The sequence below is a fragment of the Gavialis gangeticus genome, unplaced genomic scaffold (assembly GCF_001723915.1).
Source record: "Gavialis gangeticus isolate Ggan-Ray unplaced genomic scaffold, GavGan_comp1, whole genome shotgun sequence".
Classification (NCBI taxonomy): Eukaryota; Metazoa; Chordata; order Crocodylia; family Gavialidae; genus Gavialis; species Gavialis gangeticus.
The window spans coordinates 69,359,864-69,367,092 of record NW_017729029.1 but is presented as its reverse complement, the minus strand read 5'-3'; the positions used below and the strand labels follow the sequence as shown (position 1 = coordinate 69,367,092).

The 7,229-nt window shown below is 40.8% G+C and overlaps 1 protein-coding gene across 3 annotated transcripts in view; it reads left to right on the top strand.

Moving 5' to 3' along the window:
- The window catches only part of MARCH1 (membrane associated ring-CH-type finger 1), a 548,671-nt gene that overhangs the window by 222,218 nt on the left and 319,224 nt on the right, over positions 1-7,229 (top strand). Inside the window, exon 1 of one of the 3 annotated variants that reach the window (XM_019521740.1) lies at positions 7,083-7,185. The exons of the other annotated variants lie outside the window; for them this stretch is intronic. The gene's annotated coding sequence lies outside the window, so the exon portion shown is untranslated. Of the gene's footprint in view, positions 1-7,082; positions 7,186-7,229 lie in introns of those variants that run through there. 3 annotated transcript variants of the gene reach the window in all.

The window sequence follows — 7,229 nt, the reverse complement described above, 5'->3', positions numbered from 1 at the left end:
CTGTGGGGGGCTGCACCTTGTGGGGGCCAGAGGACGCACGCCTCCTGAGCAGCCCCCTACCAGGTCCCCCCGCACCCACAGTTCCCCTGCAATTGCCCCACACCTACCCACACACCCACCCACCTTCCCCCATCCCCCTATCAGATATCAATCATGTGCGAGAAAAGCCAAAACCACACATCAACACACACAGATATTTAGAATTAATTTTATTATGATGATAGAGACACTGGTAGGCTTCCAAAATACTTTAACATTGTAAATATATCAATAAAGCATTGCCCAGCTGATCACTCTCTTTCTCTTTCTCTCTCTCTCTCACTCTCCCCTTCACATATATATGTGCATGGTGGTCTTTTGTTCTAATTGTGGAAGAACATGTATTTGGGAGTATTTAAAAAAATGGATTTGGGATGCTGCTGCAGCAGTCCAGCTGACACAAGGGGTAGTGTCCCCAGATACCAATTGGCCAGGCCCCAAAAGCTCCTGAGAGCAAGTAGCCCTGAGCTGCTTGCTAGGGCAGCTTTTTATACTGCTGGGACAGCCCAGGTGCTGGCCTTATGCTCTAGTTCCCCCTGGCTGCAGATCCAGGAGGAGCCAAGCAAGGTTATTTTGCCCCAAGTGGCACAATTTGCTCCACAACAAAGTGCATGTCTAAGCATGTGTGCTGAGGCAAAAAGCCCCAGCTCAAATTTGCACTGCTTCTATTTGAACTGCTGCAAGTGCATGTGCCTGCATGTGTGGATAAACCCTTTGAAACTAACTGGTTCAGAGAAGCATAAGCTTTTGTAAGTGACAGTGTATTTTCTCATACATTATTTATAGATCTGCAGAAAGCAGGGTTTTTTAATTAAATGGGTTTTAAATACAAAGGATAAGGGGATGTGACACAGCTGAGAAAGGTAAGGATGGGTTTATAGGTTGGTAGGGCAGTTAATGCCAGCTGTGTCCCCTCGTTATCACAGTGCACATCATCACTGGACCAAACAACATGGATTATAACATCCAGGGTTCATTCACCTGCTTCCATCCACATTGGACAGATGAGGTGATCCCTGTGTGAAAGAATAAATGGACACCAATATGACATCAATTTCAGACCCACACAAAAGCCCATGGCATGGCAGAACTCTTTAACCTTCCTGAACTTTCTGTCTCTGACCTCAAAATAGCTGTCTTTAAACAGCCAAACCTTAAAAGAGAACTTGAACACAAAATCATAGCGCAAGAAATCATCCACATGTGTGGATATGGATGTATCAAATATGGTCTCAAGAGAGATTATGGAGTCTACTACCGTTACCTGTGCTAACCTTTATAATCCCTGTGTCCTTCAATGACTTTATTATCTTGCTTACTCCTATCGAGCTATTCAACTCACCTTTGCTCCTCTCAGCAGTGTCACCTCTTTCTATCCTTGTATTTAAATTCCCATCTGTCTAGAACCACTGCTTTCTGGCAAACCCATTCATAGCATCTGAGGAAGTCGGCTGTCAGATATGAAAACTCTCTGAACCAGTTTCTCTCAGTTACCACCATTGGGAGCTGTGGTTCTAGCATACTTTGTCAATACTGCTAAGGCAAGTGTCTCCAGGTAAAGGCTCAGGGAGTGAGCATATTCACAAGTGGGAAGGTATGCACAGTTCTTCTATCTCAAAGAACTCCACTTACTGGTAAGTGACTGACTTGCTTAGATTGTGACACCCACAGATATCAAAACTCAGAGGTAAATGTACAAGCCAGTTTTTATGATAGTCATTTACATTAACAAATCTCATGTTGTGGAAGTCTTCCAGAAAAGCAGCATTTAGATAGATATATATAACAATAGAGAAAAAATTGAGAACAGTTTTGCTATTTTTGCAGGTAGATATAGGGCATTTATGGAACAACTACAGATTCCCTCAAACAGGATCCATATATCTACTATAGTTTTGGCAGCATGCTTTCCATTCAAGCCACAGGAAATAACATACGGGTTACATTCATGCTACTCTTTCAGAAATGCTCTGCCAGGTTATCATGCAAGTTTAGATATGATAGTTAATGAAGGGATGTGATGATGCTGAGCCTGAACAAAATTCTCTAAACTTGTGAAGTTCCTTTAAAATGCTGCAGAATACAGAATTTGGGGGAAATAAAATTTGGTTCCCCAACTTAGGACCAAAGGCTGCAAAACTGCACCACAGCCTTTTCAAGTGTCACACAGCATGCTTTGCTCCCATTGCCAGTGTTTCCTTTTCGGTAAATTATTCAGATGACCTATTCAGCAAATAAGTTTTATTTTACTTATTACTACTATAGAGCATCTTTACACATGATCTGAGGTGCGGATAGGGAAGCATTTTAATTAGGACAGCTCTTGGGAGCTGCTCTAATTAAAATTCCTGCAGTGTCTCATGGATTTAGCATACTGTGCTTCAAAATGGCAGTGGGTATGCTTTAGCTCATTTGACAAGCTTTAGTTAAAGTGCTTCCGCTACCATTTTGAGACACAATGCTGAATACACGTGACAAAAGCCTGCCGGAGCATTCTAATTAGATTAATTGAGTCTGTTCCTTTGCATTCTAATTAGCCAGGCATCAGGCATGTGTATAAATGCCCGTAGCTTTCCAAATCCCAGAATCTATGGATTACATGCAAATATGTCTTGTATAAATAATGTAATAAAGCAGAACCTAAAAATAGCCTGCCAGGATGGAAGTAGTTGTAATGTTTCCTTTCAAATAGTTTTTTAAATCACTTTTAAGAAGGGGCTGGTTCAGAGGTTGTAAAAAGACAAATGCAAGTAATATGCATACAAACATATGCATGTTACTTGTATAAGGATATGTATAATCCCATGATTGGAGAATTCATAGTGGGCACAGGCACATCAATTATATTTATGCTAAATCATAGGTATTGTCCTTGAACGTGGTCCTGGAAGTCATCTTCCAAGACTCAGTGTGTGGAAAAACCAATCTGAGTCTGATATTGAGTAGTGCTCGTTTTAACCCCAGATAAAAGTACATTTCAGGAGGCACATCTACACAAAACATTTACTGTGGAGTAGGCTAATTAGTTCTGCAGTAAATGCCTCATGTCTACATGTGCAGTGCCATTACGCAGGAGTAAACTGATTAACTTTGCAGCAGGATAATACTGCAGTACTTTTTTACTCTGCAGCACTACACATGCCACTCACATGATCAGGGGACAGCAGGGCAGGCCCTATGAAGAGAGGCTACGGGACCTGAACCTGTTCAGCCTCCAAAAGAGAAGGCTGAGGGGGGATCTTGTGGCCTGTTATAAACTAGTCAGGGGGGATCAGCAGGCACTGGGGGAGTCACTGTTCCCCCGAGCACCGCCAGGAGTGACCAGGAATAATGGTCACAAGCTGGCAGAGGGTAGGTTTAGGTTGGACATCAGGTGGCGCTATTTCACAGTCAGGGCAGCTAGGGTCTGGAACCAACTTCCAAGAGAGGTGGTGCAGGCTCCTACCCTGGGGGTTTTTAAGAGAAGGTTAGATGAACACCTTGCTGGGGTTGTTTGACCCCAGTACTCGTTCCTGCCATAGCAGGGGGTCAGACTAGATGATCTGTATGAAACATGTAGACACTGATGCAGCTAGTTCGGGCATGAGGCTGCTTCAGTGTGGAGGCTGCCTGCTGGCAAGCCCTGCACTGGAGCATCCTTGTACCATAGACAGCCACTCCACAGCATGTTGATTGGGCAGGAGAAGCCCCAGGATGGCAGGCAGACCCCCAGGGCCTCTGCCAGCCAGGGCTTCTCTAAGTCAGCTCAACATGCTGTAGTCCTGGGTGCATATTCAAACAGAATGCCTGGGAGCAATAAACTCCAGTGCAATATGAACTGGGGTTTATTGTTTTGCATTAATTGCACATGTAGGTGTGCCCAGGGAATCATAAAGTCTGACTCCTATTTTTTTCTAAATCTTATGCAATACTTTGGGACATTTCTGGTTAAAATTCATCATAAATACAAATCAATTTTATTATTTTCTTTCCAGGAAGTGTTTAGGTAGGTTACTGTTGCTCAGAGACTGTAAAGTGTTTTTAGAAATAACAATTTAATTTGCTAAAATAAAGCATTTTCAAAAGCTGAATAAATGCAGGGCATAGTAAGAAAAGCAACATTGCAGCAAAGGACTTGGATTTTGTATACATGAGTTCTAAATCCCACTATGCCACCAACTTACTATATGACCATGGACATGTCACTTAGCTTCCTCACTTTTCTTATATACACAAAGATGATACTACCACTTACCTTCTTTACTATGGCATGAGAAGCCTTAATGTTTGGAAATTGTTCTGAGAATTCTTCATGAAAAGCATTATACATAATTTAAAAAAATACAAATGCTATATTTTCTTAAGTGATTATGATACAAAACAACTATTAAATGTAACTTGGTTTAAAAGACAAAGAATTGTAAATAGACATCCTTTCATTAATGAAACAACTTCCAAAATGATAAAGCACCCTATCCTAAAACCTGTACATTTCAGGTGAGGAGGAATTGCAGTAAGATAACTAACCCATCTATAGAATCAGCTGCCTCCAGCTGTTTACAGATGTTCATCCCTACTGGAAGAAATTTCTTTCAATAGAAAAATAGCCTAGGGGATGGAAGAAAGTCTGGAGAGCTTCACAGGCCAGCTTTCCAGCCAGAGGACACCAGAGGTCTACTCTCTAGGCCACCCGTGCTCTGAGGAATGTCTCCTTATTGACAGCCTGCTTTCTCCCATGTCTGGGAAGCGAGTGGCAGTTAGCAGCTGCAGAAAAGCAGCAGATGCCACAGATAGCCAAGGAGGGTCCCAGACCCAGAGGAATGCCCCCCTTCCATCCCACTAATTAGTTGATTGCCAGAGGAGGTGCATTTTCCCATGTTGCGAATCCTCCTGGTTCTCTGCTGCAGGAGAATATCCCTGCTCCTTGTACTCTGACCCAGAGCCATTTAATTGTTGCCTGGATATTTTTCTTCTGGAGCAGCCATTTTTGCTCTGGGAGAAAAAGCCTGAACATCTATACATTTTTAGTTTCTACTGCAAGAACAGCAATTATCTTGGTAGAAACAGAACATCTGTTTCTGGCCTGAGTTATAAACTAAATAGGTTTTCTCAAAGTGGAAAAAATTAGTCAAGCTTACAAAGAGCTATTTGTCACACCCTTTGAACTTTTTATTATGGTTAACTAGAAGAGACATGGCTGGGATTAAATACATTACTGGTTAACCTAGAAAACTCTGACTAGAATCTCAATATATTCTGTAAAAAGAGGACTTAGTGGCATGGCACAACAAGCAAAGTCAACTTTTTTTCCTGTATAAAATTAGATATAGGTACTACTCTTCAGCACAATGTTGTTTCAGTTCACTTGCACACATCATGTGTTTCTGCCAATGCTTTAAGAATAAATGGCTATCAAAACAAGAGGAGTCTGATTCAGGACTTCCTAATTCTATAGCTATTCAGATCGGGAACATAGTTTGTCTAGAGATTTAAAAGTTTAGATAGGCTAATAAATATTTTGTTACCCTTACATCAAGGTGCAATTTAATCAGAAAAATTAACCTAAAAAATATGGCATGCTTTTTAACCTGTTTTGGAATGCTATTAAAATGTGCAGTCCGTTTATGGATTAGAAGTGTTGTCATAAACCACTTCTAGTTATGTATTCCATAAATCCTGGGATAAAACCCCAGCATGTTCAAAGTTCTTAAAAATCCTCCTTTGATGTTGCATATGGTTGGTTTTAGTTTTTGAAATTGATTTTAAAATGTCAAATAGGTGAAATAGGTGTAAATAAAAATGGAAAGTACCATAAAGAAACAAAAAGAAAAGAAAATACATGACTGCATATAGACTGTTTTTTGTACTTAGTGAAAATCTCTCTCCCAGTTGCACTATACAACATGTATATCATTTGTGCAGCATCCAGAGAGAGTCTATAGTGGATATACAAGCTTTCTAATGAGTCTGTTTTGTCTACACATTTAATCCAGTTATACTATAGCGTTGCTCAGTTGAAATCACTGGTGTAAATTTGAAGTAACGTAGCAGTGAATTAGCAGTGAAACTTTTATTAGCAGTGAAACTTTTATTTCTCGGCATTCTCTTGCATGTTTATATTAAGTCAATAAAGTGGCTCATAAGAAAGAAAGAAAAAGCCTATCAAGAGTGTTTAGAATGTCTATTTACAAAACTATAAGGAGTGAAATAATGCATATATCAGGTAAAAGGAGTCAAGCAGGAGGTTATGTTTAAAGACTTGGCGTGCAGCCTGCTAACATATTATTTAATGTACGGTTATCATATTGGTGCCTCTTTAGTTTAGATTTTTTTCCATGTAGCTATCACTGTATTTCCTAAGCACTGTTTAGGCTCGGATTTGATCTGATTTAGTCTGTTTCCCTTCCATATACATTCAGAAGTAAAACTGATTCTTTTTATTTAAAAATAAGTATATTCAAGAAAACATAATTAGAAATGTTTAAGAATATTATTCTTTTCCATACCCCGCTTTTTTTTTTGGCACCTGGGGAATTCTTCTATTGTTCTGTAGTCTGAGGAGGGGAGAAGAATAGTTCCCTGGGTCTTGTATCATGCACCTGACAGAAGGAGAAACTGTTGGATGGGTTCAGCAAATGGTATTCCAGAATGGATGTGTTCACTCTAAACTACCAGGCGTGCTGTGCTCTGTGCCTTTGTCTTATCCTGCTGGGCTTGCTTCTGGTGCTGTCTTAGAAAAAGAGAAGTACAGGAAGGGGTTAACTTTTTACTATCAGCCACAGAAAGGCACATTTGCAATTGCTCCCTGTCTTGTCTTCCTTTTTTATACCTGATTCGCTCACCGCTACTCCTCACTTCAAGGCAGATCCTTTGACCTAAGCAGATTATTGTAGACGCATGAAGGACACAGCAAGCAATCCATGCTTTTAAAGGAGGAGATTTTGGCTCCAAAATAGGACACTAAGCCTTTCAGCCTTATGCTTATTTACCTAGTCAGCACGATGCAGTGTCTCTGGGTGCTTAGTGGCCTCTTGTGGAATCAGCCGGGGAAACAAAAGCAGAAGTGGCAGCCGCTGCAAATGTGGGAGTCTGTGCTATTAAAGGGAAGCAGTTGCTAATGAGGGCCTGTGAGACCCAGGTTTCCTTGGTTTCCATGACATTTATTAGGTAACATAGAAATTGAATTGTCTCCCACAATGCTTCTGGGGGGG